Genomic DNA, 14,102 nt, shown 5'->3' on the forward strand with positions numbered 1-14,102 from the left:
TGAGTATGAAAGCCTCTCAATGAGCAATTGAATCCTGCCTTTGTTGTGGAATGACACACTGCCCAAACTGCTGGAGTTTAGGCATTGTTTATGACAGTCGATCAGCCCTTGTATTGATACGTGGGATGGTAACAGCTCAGTTAGATGTACAGGACATCCCGCTGCCCCCCATGCGTTGCCTCTCGTGGCAGGGCTTTAAACTGGCATTTTTCAGAAAGATAATTCTTTCTACCAACATACCCAGGAAAGTATCTGCCAGATTGCTACACTTCCTGGGCCTGCCCTGTAACCAGATTTATCTCCATTTGAGCATTTATAGCAGGCCAGCTTTAGCAATCTACAAGAGTGCAGGATCTACAGGCCCAGCTGCAACATCTATAGGCAAATGTGATGCAAGATACCATACAGAACCTGTATGCTTTCATGCCCAACCGCATCATATCTTGTATTCAGGCTAGAATCATTCTACCAGGGTACTAGGTTTCAATTATACAGTTTCCAATATTGTAATCTCTTACATATATTATCATTACATTCACACTTATAATTTGAACGTATAATTTATTTTATTAAATTCAAACAAATCTTTGCTTGAAAAAGGCAACTGTCATGTCTGGCCAGGGAAGGAGTGCACACTATTCTCGCTCACTCCCCCTATCCCTGCCTACTTATGTACCCACCCTAGGTAGCGGGTCCGTAACCACAGTGACGGTCCCTAATTACAATAAGTGGGGGCAGTCCAGTCAAAATAATTAAATATAATGCAGATGGAGTTCGGGACACAGAATGGAATGACTCAGACTTACAGAAAAACAACTAAACATACACACAATAAGTCGCTGTCCACAGTCCGAGTCGATACCAAGGGGTTACAGATAAGCCAATTCGCAAAGCCAGGAGAAGAGTCAGAGAGTAGAGCCAAAGGGTCAAAAATGCCAAATATAACAGAAAGACTATAAATACTAGATAGGAGTACACAGAGCTCTATAGCAGGCAAGGATTGGGAGTAGACTGCCATCTTATATGGAGCCAGAACAGGTGCTCCAATCAAGGTCAGCTGACCAGTCCAGACAACCCGGCGTAACCCGGCAACAAGAAACAACAAAGAACCTGTCATAACCTTTTTTTTGGGACCTCTGCCTCTGCTGTGATGAGTTTTTTGCACTACTAGTGATATGCCTAATTTTTCAGAAGATAAAAGAATGATATGTTGTGCTATTGAGTCCTGCAAAAGTAATATATGCCCTGGATATGCTTTAAATGAAGTTAATAGTAGACTAAATTTGGTCCATAAAAGTGAATAGGCTAATTAGTGTATGGAGGCAAACCTATTCTCTAATATGCAGACTTCTGTCGGAAATAGAGCCTATGTGCAATATGAAGCCAGCCTTAGAGACAAACTACAGAGGATATGTCTGTATGTATGATTTACTAGACATGTACCTAACCAAACTACCTAATCTATGACTATTTAGTCTATAAGTGTATTAATATGAAGGGATGAGAGAAGCTTGACTCAGAATAGGACTCAGATTAGAATCAGACATAAGTACATGCAAAGCATTTGATGGGAAAGGAAATGTAGAACAATATTTAAAAATTCCCACATTTACAAAAACCCTGTATTATATATACAAAGCTGTATTAAGTCAATTTATATATATCATTGTAGAAAACAACAACTAACAGTTTTAACTACAAGCCAGTAGAGTCATCAAAGACTAGAATAGTTTCACCATCCCGTTGCATAAATAATTCTTATTTCAAATACACTTACATTTTAACCAATTCAGGTTAAGGATACATAACACAGCAAAATAATGCCATCTGAAATAGCTCTTCTTTCTGGAAAAACAAATGGTACAATATTCGCATGGCTGATAGGTTTCTCATTTGAAAGTTATTGCTTGGTAATGACATGCAAGCATTGCTCCATTTTTCATCAGTAATTTGACTATTGAGTGTCACTATTCTAGTACAGTCAGTAGATGATATGTCATTTTAATTTGGCAGGGCAAGCTATATAGCAGGCTCATAAGGCTGTGTAAAATAAGCTTTTCTCATACATTTAAGTGAAGTCAAAGGAAGTTACCCTACATACATTTCACTATACATAAAGGAATGGAAAATACAGCTACAATTTCTGTATAAAAAAATAAAAAGAGATTTTTAATTACATTGTCTGATTCATTTTAACACTCTGTCCTGAATTAAAAGAAGGGAATTCTATTTTTGAGACCTCCATTTACTTGCCAGACCAGTTACAAAGAATTTCATCTAATTGTCCTTTAAGGAGTTGTCCATTGAAAAACAACTTTGAAAAACAACACAAGATAGGGGATAAGTGTCTGATCACTGTAGGTTCGACCTGTAGGTTCGAGAGTTTTGCATTGTAATTGATGCAAATGACACTTGTTTGCTCTGAGAGCCTGGACCAAATTCTAGAGATTGCAGGGGGGTACCACAGGTTGAATAGTCAGTACCATTTTTTTTTAAATAAGTTCACACCCATCTGACTGATTCCCTGCATTGTCAGAGAAACTATAAACTCACATATCTCGGGAATGGAAGGGTGTATCAAGGAAATGTAAAAAAAGGTGTGTGGGCAGAGAACAATAATAACTGTAAAATATACTGCTTTATTTGGGTTGGCCACAGGTTGTCTTTAACCTTTCTCTTCACAATATCAAGTGGCGCTGGTCAGTAAACAGCTAAATATAGTAATTAAGCTAATTAAGTATAAGGTACAACTTGTCACCAGAGCCCACTGTGAGGCAGGATGGACTTGGCTGCTGGGGACCCAGTTTGCAGCTATGTAGTCTGGCACAGAACAGAGCTGCGAGTTTGTTAGGCGACAGAACTTTTCAGATACCTTTGGAAGAACTAAGAATTGTCAAGCAAGCTAAGGGTCAAAACCAGGAGAGCACAGACAAGCCAAATCAGGAGTTGAGCGTTTAAAGTGGTCATCCAGGAATAGAAAAACAGAGCAACTTTCTTTCAAAAACAGCTCCACGTATGTCTCCAGGTTGGATGTGGTTTTACAACTTGGCCCTATTCACTTCAATGGAACTGACCTACAGAACCACACCCAACCTGGAGACAGATGTGGAGCTCTTTTTGAAAGAAAGTAGCTCTGTTTTTCTATTCCTGGATAACCCCTTTAGGGTTTATTCACACATACAGTATTCTGCACAGATTTGATATGCAGGATTTCAAGCTGTGTTCAGTTATTCAGTTTACAGTACTCAGAGTAAGGCCAGAAGGACATAGAGAGTATAAATAGGAGACTAATATATGATAATTGTATATGTCCGAGAGGATCTTTTTGTGTATTTACATTGAAATCTGCAGCAGAAAATCCCGCGTATCAAATCTGCGCAGAATACTGTATGTGTATTCAAATATAGACCAATATATGGAGGGGTCAATCAATATTTTCCCATAGATTCCTAATTGGAATCCAAAAATCCCTATGTTCCAAAAAATTAATATTATCAGTGATCCCACAAGCTTTATTAAAAAGGTGCTCAAATGTAACAAAATAAAGAAAAATGAAGAAAATTCACTTTCTTAAAAATACACTCAGTTCGGGCCAGTCATATAAGTTTTCAAACTATGATTGCGGGGAGTTATACTCCTCTCTTGTTAATGTTTTTAAATAAGCATGCCTGCAGTTACATGCTGTTTCGTTTACTGGCCTCCGCTTGTGCGATTAAAAAAGTCCCTGCTCTGCCCCCCTCGACATGTTTCGCTGCAAAGTAGCTTTATCAAGAGGTAGTGGGCATGCTGTATGTGTGAATAGACCATTAACCAGGAAAACAAGCCACAGTAAGACAAGAACAAGGTACTAAGGAATACACCAGAGTACATGCAGGACTCAGAAAACAGGCAGAAAATGAGAGAGAAAGTCATGTTTAAATCCCTTAGTCCTTGATTTGATGGAAGACCTGTGCCACTGACTGGCCAAGCAAGCCCAGCTAGCTTTTCTGGTGATTAAAGCAACCCTAGCAAATTTACTCTCAGCCCTATTCTTCAGACTGTAGCTTGGCTGTAGCTAAAGATGTAGGAGTCAGATCATTTCTCAACAGTTGTAGCAGAAATAGACAAGTTCAAAACAATATTGATGTATAGGACTGTAACTAGCAAGATGGCTGGGCAAAGGTTTACAACTCTTACTAAAATTGCTACTTTGTAGATTATCACTGCCATTTCTTTGTAATGTGGGTGAAAAAGGAGTTAAATCTCTTGTACAGTACCTTCTTCATTCTGTACCAATAATCTGAGAACATATATCAATCATCCATTGTTATATTCAGTCATAATTTTCTCAATTATGCTTAATTATCTTCAATTCAATAAAGACAACTTTATATCAATCAAGCAGAACATATACCGTAATGCTTTGGTTGTAAAGTACTATAAATGTCATTCCTAACATAAGATTTTAATTAATACTCTACAAAGTTACTCAAGCAAGACTCTATTTAATCGGCAGCCAAATAAGTTCTTCTACCATTGCTCTATGAAAATATACATGTCACTTTGTAAATACAGGGTAAAAAAAAACTGTAAATGAGAAGCCATTGGTCCATACTCTATGCTATCCCAGCACTGAACTCCAATGCTCCCAGTACCAAATAAAGGATTTGCAGTCTCTTTGTAGTCTTCTATTTCCAAGGTCGGAAAGAAGCACTGATTCACCAAACTCTTTGCAAGATGACCTTGATTTCATTCTAGTTATATTCCCGAGATTTTAAAACCACCTACTTTAGGAAATTTACTTAACAGTTTGATGCATTGTACCATGCCACATAATGAAATTTGTTGTTCAATTGTGGTGTCCTAGTACAGGATTTGGTCCTGTAAGGTAAATGGTGGTTCACTAATTGCCTGTTCTGGGCCCCACAGCTACAAGTGCTGTGTTACTTTACATGATGTCTTGTTCTAATATCTGTGCTATGTTGAACTTTTTAAGTGTTAATATTAAGGGGAAAATGCCAAAGAGGTCAAAGGGGTATTCCAGGAAAAAACTTTTTTTTTTTTTACATCAAGTGGCTCCAGAAAGTTAGACAGATTTGTAAATTACTTCTATTAACAAATCTTAATCATTTCAATAATTATCAGCTGCTGAAGTTGAGTTGTTGTTTTCTGTCTGGCAACCTTGCTCTCTACTGACATCTCTGCTTGTCTTGGGAACTGCACAGAGTAGAAGAGGTTTTGCTATGGGGATTTGCTCTTAAACTGGGTGGTTCCTGAGACACATGTCATCAGAGAGCACTTAGACAGAAAAGAACAACTCAACTTCAGCAGCTCATAAGTACTGAAAGGATTAAGACTTTTTAATAGAAGTAATTTGCAAATCTCTACAGTCCACTTAACCAAGGAGGAAAATGGCACTAGTCCTATACCCTTTTCAAAACCATATAAACTTCTACCTTCAGAGTACTGTCTATAGGTGCATCTATTGCACCTGTGGTAGAAAGGTAACTCAGTAGGATCTGTGGTGTCTGGATGTGCTCATGTTTGTATTACAATGTTAACGTCTGCAGCAAATATAAAATGAAAGTAATGGAGCACTCACACTTCGACTTCTATCCGGAGGCTGGAGGCTGAAGATTATCGTTCAATCCCGGCCTCCGGATAGAAGTCGAAGTGTGAGTGCTCCGTCACTTTCATTTTAATTTACAAATCTGTTTAACTTTCTGGAGCCAGTTTATATATAAAAAAAAGTTTTTCCCTGGATAACCCCTTTAACTAATCTAGCTCAGCCACTCTATACTTATCTTTTGACTTTAAGGGTAGGGTCACACGTGCTGTATTTTACTAGGTATTTGCTGCTGCACAATTTTATACCTGTTGAAGTTAACAGGCAGCAAAATACCCAGCTGATTTTGACTTTAATGAGTACAAAAATACTCAGCAGCAAATGTGCTGCAAAATATGGCACATGTGACTCTTCCCTAAAGTTACATGGGAATTGCTATCTCCTGGGTAGATTCATTTTAAAGTGGGCTCAGACAGTTTTATTCTTTGGTCACAATAAAAACTTCTTCCAAGAAGTAACATAACTTTTCTTGCTTGCCTGAGTCCTAATACATTAAGCAGCTTCCATAGCTGTCACACGTGAGCCTAATCTTCCATGCCGCAAACACCACTCGTCTCTATAGACTTGATTCTACTGCTGACTGGAGCTCCCACAGACCTAGCACTCTCTTACACTGAGAGTCCCTTCCTTGCACAATGTAACCAACCATTAACCTACAGGGTTACTTTTACCTTCGAATTTATGTGTCAGATACTGAGAAAATGTAACCTTTATTGTTTTTAATTAATATGGGAGCATTAAATAAATGATTAAAACACAAGCTCATTTGTCTCTTTGCCATTGGCGTCAATGCGTTTCTCTGTGCTGGTGTTTTCAAATGTCATTGTAATATAATAGGCTAATGTGATAACGTAATAATGATGATAATGTAATAACGATGAAACTCAAGACCTAATTTTTCCAATATAAACAGGTCTGGACTAATGTGTGTCTTGTACACAACTTATACATATGATAATGGTATTGGATGAAACCATTAGTCAAATGGCTAATAGTATATACACCATTCCCACAGAAAGTGTGGTGCCCACAGCACACCTAAGTTAGCCCACTAATAAACTGGCACCAGCAATTGAGCTGTCTGAGTCTGAACCAAAAACGTGGATGGGCCAGAAGGGAACAACAGGCCTCACTACTAACCTGCCATTCAATCCTTAAAATCTAGGCCCATTAACAAGACTTATTAAGGTAAGGCTAGCCGTGCTAAGGACAACCAGTTACCCTGGATTTCAAACATCTTATCAAACTTTCCTTGGCTGAAATGGGAACTTCCTTGGCCTCATCAACATAAGCAAATAATCTTGTAGAGAGATTGTGATCCATGACTGTCATTTCTGTCTCTGTCTAACAGTAGATATACAAAAGGCACAAATATATGCATCCACACTTTGTGCCATACACTCACACATTTGCATACATTCACACACAGATACACACTGCGACAAACATAAACTGGGAAACATATATTCATCATCTCTGCTAGATGAAGGATCCTGTGCACAGCAGGACAGGACTACTCCAGCCAGCAGTGATGTGCAAATGCTTATGCTGTACCCTCCTCCTGCTTATTCTTTTGGACTCTACTGTCTGTTTGTAATACTGGCTGTTATATGATGGTGAAAGATTAAACTCTTCCATGAAATGTGCACTCTCACATAAAAGTGTTTACTAACATGAATAGGCAGCAGACTCATTGATGGTCTGGAATAAGGGTCTGGTTACTAAAGTCGAGAGAAAAGAAGTAAAGATCAATTAAGTAGTAGATGTGCAATCCCTTGAAGCCATCATAAGGGGCTCTGTGGAAGCATAGACATTTGTGGCAAGTTGATGTTCCCCAGTTGTCTGGAAGAATTTCTATTGTGTAGTGAGTTCCAGTCAGGCAGCAATTTTATTTATTTTTATTCTATTTTTGTTTGCCTGTTACCTTTTAAATAAACCCAACTACAAGTCACCTTATAGGGGTTCTCTGGTGCTTACACATCTTTTCCTCTATCCAAAGGATAGGGGATAAGATGCCTGATCGCGGGAGTCCCGCCACTGGGGACCCCTGGGATCATGCACGCGGCACCCCGTTTTTAATCAGTCCCCGGAGCATGTTCGCTCCGGGACTGATTACAGGCGACCACCGGGCCGGCCGCGTGTGACGTCACGCCTCCGCCTCTGTGTGACGTCACGCCTCCGCCCCTCAATGCAAGCCTACGGGAGGGGGCGTGATAGCGGCCATGCCCCCTCCCGTAGGCTTGCTTTGAGGGGCGGAGCGTGACGTCACACGCCGCCAGCCCGGTGGTCACCTGTAATCAGTCCCGGAGCGAACACGCTCCGGGGACTGATTACAAACGGGGTGCCGCGTGCATGATCCCGGGGGTCCCTAGCGGCAGAACTCCCACGATCAGGCATTTTATCCCTTATCCTTTGGATAGGGCAAAAGATGTGTAAGCACCGGAGAACTCCTTTAAAGAGTACCTGTCACCAAATAAACTTTTCTGAACTAACTCAGGCTATTTTCCCACTCCTAACACTCCTCCCACCCTTAAAAAAATGTCAGAGCTTTAAAAAGCTTTTTATCATACCTTTATTCTTGCTCACATAGTGCAATCTCCCAGCAGGAGAAAGTGGGCATTACCCAGCAGGCATGACATCACTGAAGCCTGCTGGGGGACCACTTCCACCCTTAGATCATTGCAGTGCTGTGATAAATAGAAGACCTTGGGTTCTGTGCAGCTTCCAATGAGGCTCTGTGCAGCTGTCAATCAAGCTCAGTGCAGAGAAGCACTTCCTGAGTTTGGTCTCCTGCCAGGCCAGTAGGAAACCAAACTCACTTTATTAATTGTTGCAGGGAACAGAACAGAGCCACCTAGTGGCTGTTTTTTCTATTACATTTTAAACATATTTATATTGATAATTTTAAAAGCAAGTGGATGGGAAAGTGTCTGCTAATTACTAGTGTTGTTCGCGAATATTCACAATGCAAATTTTATTCGTGAATATCACATATTTGCGAATATAGCACTATATATTCGCAATTACGAATATATATATATATATTTTCACAGCACACATCACAGTGATCATCCCTCTCTGCTTCCAGCTTGTGTGGTGTAAAGAAGGCTCTAATACTACTGTAAGAGACTGGCGTACGAATTTTCGCATATGCGAAAATTCGCATATGCAGATTTCTGCATATGCAAATTTTCACATATGCAAATATTCGCATATGCAAATTTTTGCATATGCAAAATTAAAATGCGAATATTATGCGAATTTAGTGAATATATGACAAATATTCGTCCATATATTCGCAAAATATCGCAAATTCGAATATGGCCTATGCCGCTCAACACTACTAATTACACAAGGAGCACTATGTTAAGGACCCAGGGCGTACCTGTACGCCCATGGTAATTTTGGTCTCCGCCACATGTCGCGCGGGGACCGGAATGGGATGCCTGCTGAAATTATTCAGCAGGCATCCCATGACAACGCTGAAGGGGATGCTGAGATCCCCTCATGTCGTTGGTGAATTCACCGGTAATCTGCGCCGATTCCGGTCATACGGTTCCCATGACCCGAAACTAGAAGGCTGGGAGGGGGGAGACCAATAGCAGCCAGCAGAAGAGGGGTTAATGTCCCCCTCTCTCAGCTCTGCTCGCCCACCGAGCTCCGTTAGTGGGAAGAGCTGAGAGAAAGAGCCACGGACCCCCTTCTGCCAAGATCTGTGCCCCTCAGGGCTGAAGAAAAGCTGTGTAGTGCAGGGTGAGCTTCATTGTACAGGGACAGGTAGGGGGTAAAAAATAAAAAAAATTCCCCACCCCTTACGCCCTAATAGGTCCTCAAGGACAGATTTTGCAGCACGACCCGGGCCCTATCAGGGTTTCAAGGCGCTGCATTCCCCCCCCCCCCCATTTTTTTTGCAGCGTTCTTTTCTATAATGGTGAGTGATTTCTAATCCTGCACCATTATATGTAAGTTACACCAAGCACATACACTAAACACAAACTCCCCCCACCGCCACCATAGAAAAAAAGTTATGGACCGCCGGGTATTTTCGGCGGCGGAGGAACACGCTTTACTTGCCTCCTACTCCAAATCTGCCAGTGAGGACTAGGTAGATCCTACTTTTCTGCATTCTTCCTCGTCCTCCTCATCATCTAGCAGGGATGAGTCCCCCAGAAGGCCGTGGAGACACCGCCAGAGGAGTCCACGCACCCCCCATGAAAGTGACCCAGTGGACGACACTAGTATGAGCGTCCATGTCGCTCTTAATAGGAGTCTGACCCCCCAGACAAGCGTACCAGAGCCCCCTTCCGGTGAACCTATCTGGAGATCGCCAGAGGGATATCAGCCATGGATTCCTGAGTTTGTTGGTGACTCAGGAATCCGCATTGACATGGCTGGATACACTGAAATAGACTATTTTAGTTATTTTTTCAGTGACGACTGTCAATCATATGGTGGATCAAACAAACTTGTACGCCAAACAGTTCATTGCCCACCACCCTGATTCACTTTTGGCTAGGTCCAATGAATGGTAGTCCATCAATGCAACCAAAATGAGGACATTCAGTACTGGAGCGGGGACATCCTCTACCAGACCCTGCTTTAGAGTATGGTCATGGCACGGAAACGGTTCGAGGCCATTCGGAAATGTCTGCATTACGCTGATATTGCGGCATATACATCCCCCCCTGAGGTGATCCCGCCTATGACCGGCTTTACAAAGTGTGGACGGTCATAGAATACTTTGGGGCCAAATTTTTGGAGGCCTACGTGCCGCTCAGGGAGCTCTCGGTAGTGGAGTCTTTTATCAGTGTTAAAGAGAGACTCATCTTCCACCAGTATATTCCCTCAAGCGGGCAAGGTATGGTGTGAAACTCTGCAAACTTTGTGAGAGTACCTCCGGGTACACTTACAAGTTTAGAGTATATGAGGGATAGGATTCCTGTATTGAACTCCCAGAATGTCCCCCCACTCTGGGTGTTAGCGGGAAAATCGTTTGGGACCTTGTGCACCCATTGCTGGATAAGGGTTACAATGTGTACGTGGACAACTTTTATACCAGCATCCCTCTGTTCACATCCCTTGCTGCCAGATCCACATCCGTTTGTGGGACTGTGCGGAAGAACCAGAGAGGCTTCCCTCTAAATTTGATCCAGACACCTATGCCCAACGGTGAGTCCCGTGCCCTTACCCATGACAACCTGTTGTTGGTCTGGTATAAGGATAAGAGGGATGTCCTTATGCTGACCACAATTCATGGCAACGGCAGCTCACCTGTCCCTGTGCGAGGTACCACAACACCGGTCCTCAAGCCCGATTGTATTCTGGACTACAATCAGTATATGGGGGAGTTGATCTCTCTGATCAAGTCCTCAAGCCATACAAGGCCATCCGGAAAACACAGATATGGTACAAAAAGTTGTGGTCTTCTTGGTACAGGTTGCCATGTACAACTGTTCCAGTACTATAGCAACACAGGGATATTTCTCCAGTTCCAAGAAGAAGTCCTAAAGGCCTATCATCGGGGACTAAAGTCACTATCATCAGGGACTTTTTTATGTTGCCTCAAATGCGCAGCGCTCTCTCTCCCCCTGAGCGGTGTGCACATTCTGGGAACATAACCTATTTTATCATTTTATGGCCCACTATACCTCACTTTAGTAACTTAGTGCACTCCATGGAATGCTCCTTGAGGGGGGGGGTCCCGCTGTTCTGGCTCTATGTAAATGCTCAATGCTCCTGACTGCACTCCTGCTCTTCCGAGACCTGGTGTGAACCCGAGCTGTTTACATCCCAATATGAGTTATGTCCTTACTCCAAAGAAATGTATTCACAAATTAATGGTGACATTTTCTCCTGTTACCACTCGTGAAAATGAAAAATTTGGGGTAACCCCAGCATTTTAGTGTAAAAAATAAAATTCTTCCTTTCTACATCCCACTTTAATGAACATTTATCAAACAAGTGTGGGGTGTTACGGCTCACTGTACTGCTTTTTATGTTCCTTGAGGTGTGTAGTTTCCAAATTAGTATGCCATATGTTTATTTATTTATTTATTTATTTTTGCTGTTCTGTCACCATGGGGGCTTCCTAAATGCATCCCAAAGTTATTAATGTTTAAAGTGACAGTGGTCAGATGTGCAAAAAATGCTCGGGTCCTTAAGGTGAAAATGGGCTGGGTACTTAAGGGGTTAAATATATTTGGTGTTTGTGAATGCAGGCCCAGATACATTAATACTAAGACAGGCTGAGAGGAAACAGGCTAATGTGCCCCATGTGGCATACACTGTTTAATAGATTTGGTACATCTCACTACATATGTTAGATGCTTTTGTCTTCTTTGTGCCGTCTCTTGGGTGCACACCACAAAAAAATGTGATACATTTTTAAACTTCACTTCATATGTTTCCTTGTCTAGACACATTTAAAAAGGGTCTATAGAGGCACAAAAAGTTATCTACGGTACATAATTAAGCAGGTGTATTGAACATATGCCCTATTAAATCTGCCCAGTGTCCTTTGTCCCAACAAAGGTGATCTTGTTAAAAAAAAATAAAATCTCACAGTATGTAACACCACTGCTACATATCCCAGCCAGGATTATTACTTATTTTTATCAAACACATTAAAAGTAATCTTTTAATAGTGTTCACTGCTGTGATGACATACTGGACTCATAACTATACTCATTACTGCTATTGTCTCCTTATTGTCCACCTGTAAAATAGAATAATACCCTATCAATGAAAAGAAGTGACAGCTGACAAAGGTCTTCAATCATTTTGTCCATTTTCTGCAAATAGCTTGGACGAGATTCTGCTAGATGTTTATGGGAAAGGAGATTCATAGAGGTATGTTGTAAGCTAGCGTTCCCTAACAGCTGATAACAGCATTTTTCAATCTGTTGTTAATCTCTGTTTCAGTCTGGAGTTTGAAAAAAAAAATGAAATATGAAATGAAAAAGTAAATAATTATGTCAACAAATTACTTTTTTTGTATAGTTTTTAAATTACTGAAAGAATATAATAGTTATTTAGGTAGCAATTTAACTCTTATGTGCTATTTAAAGGGGTACTCCGCCACCTAGACATCTTATCCCCTATCCAAAGGATAGGGAATAAAAAGTCTGATTGTGAGAGTCCCGCCATCGGGGAACCCCTACAATCTCCCTGATGTACCCAGCGTTAGTTTAGAGTGTTGGATGCAGCATTGGTGATGTCCCAGCCACGCACCCTCAATGTAAGTCCATGGGATGGGGGCGTGATGCCCGTCATGCCTCCTCCCATAGACTGGCATTGGGGGCATGGCTGTGATGTCACAAGTGGGGCGTGGCATGACATCACGAGCCTCTGCCCTGCATCGCCAGTCATCTGTCAGTTATCCTTTTGATAGGGGATAAGATATCTAGAGGTGGAGTACCACTTTAATATCATGGAGACTATAGTGAGTGAAATGTGACAGCTCAGAAGATGCATTAGGACATGTGCCTACTTTACCTACTGCAGAGTCACCTGAAATGCATGAATTCTACTCATTGTTCAGCTATAGGTGAGGAGTATCCGAACAAAATCTGTAACCTATTAAATATACTGTGGATTCAAACCCTGAAAAATGACCTATTATATAAAAACATGTGGAGAAAACAACATGTAAAAAGAGCCTCAAAGACACATCTGCTAATAATTCATTTAGGTGGCGCTGAGCACTATTTGTGACAGTGTTTCCCAGTCGAGATTGGTTAGGGGTTTCCAGAAGCAGAAGATGCCAATTTCATAGCTGGAATAGGTTAGCTGTAGAAGTTCTAATTTTTTGTCATCTATTATATATTTTTATGTAAAATATCTTTTTTTCTGTTTTAAATTACAACAAATTAATGAGTCACTCCCAGAGCTTCCAAATAATGAAATATGTTTTCTCTGTTCAGACAAATGTTCGACTGAATATCATATTTTCTGGTGGGCAGATTGGATATGGCAAACTAAACCCCTAGAAATCTGTTCATCTCTAAATTTAGAAAAGCCAAAAATTCCTGTTTACTTATTTGGAAAAAAAAAAAAAAAAAAGCTGCCATATGTATTATTTACATCCATTCACTGTGTTTAAACCAAAGGATGTATTTAGAAAAGTGATGTTGTCTTTCAGACTTTTTGCCTTATTTCATCTAATCATATAATTATTTTAATCAGGCTTTTTTTCAATACTTGTAGTTGAACTGTATCAAATTTATGGCTGCAAATATTGTAGGCAAAATGGCAGTTTTGATCATTTTTAGAGACCATGGCACTTTTCTTTGGGATCATTAAATTATTCTAATGGTCACTTTGAATTGATAGTGCTACTTGGTCAAGCAAAGCTCACATCATCTGCAAGAAGATCCATAACCTCAAAACAGTTTTCTACAACTGAAACTGAAAACTATGAACTATAAAAATATGCTTAAAATAAATAGAATATAAAGCGGAGCATGGTAATATCAACTTCTGAAACCCCAATAAACAA

At 40.7% G+C, this 14,102-nt stretch overlaps 1 protein-coding gene and 1 long non-coding RNA gene across 5 annotated transcripts in view; one reads left to right on the forward strand and one right to left on the reverse strand.

Moving 5' to 3' along the window:
* The window catches only part of PRR16 (proline rich 16), a 391,197-nt gene that overhangs the window by 168,956 nt on the left and 208,139 nt on the right, over positions 1-14,102 (reverse strand). The window lies entirely within an intron of this gene.
* The window catches only part of LOC130287646 (uncharacterized), a 59,657-nt gene that overhangs the window by 5,475 nt on the left and 40,080 nt on the right, over positions 1-14,102 (forward strand). For both annotated transcript variants that reach the window (XR_008847435.1, XR_008847434.1), the window contains exon 3: positions 12,332-12,454. This is a non-coding gene — a long non-coding RNA (uncharacterized LOC130287646). The remainder of the gene's footprint in view (positions 1-12,331; positions 12,455-14,102) is intronic.

Source organism: Hyla sarda, chromosome 1, assembly GCF_029499605.1.
Source record: "Hyla sarda isolate aHylSar1 chromosome 1, aHylSar1.hap1, whole genome shotgun sequence".
Taxonomy (NCBI): Eukaryota; Metazoa; Chordata; class Amphibia; order Anura; family Hylidae; genus Hyla; species Hyla sarda.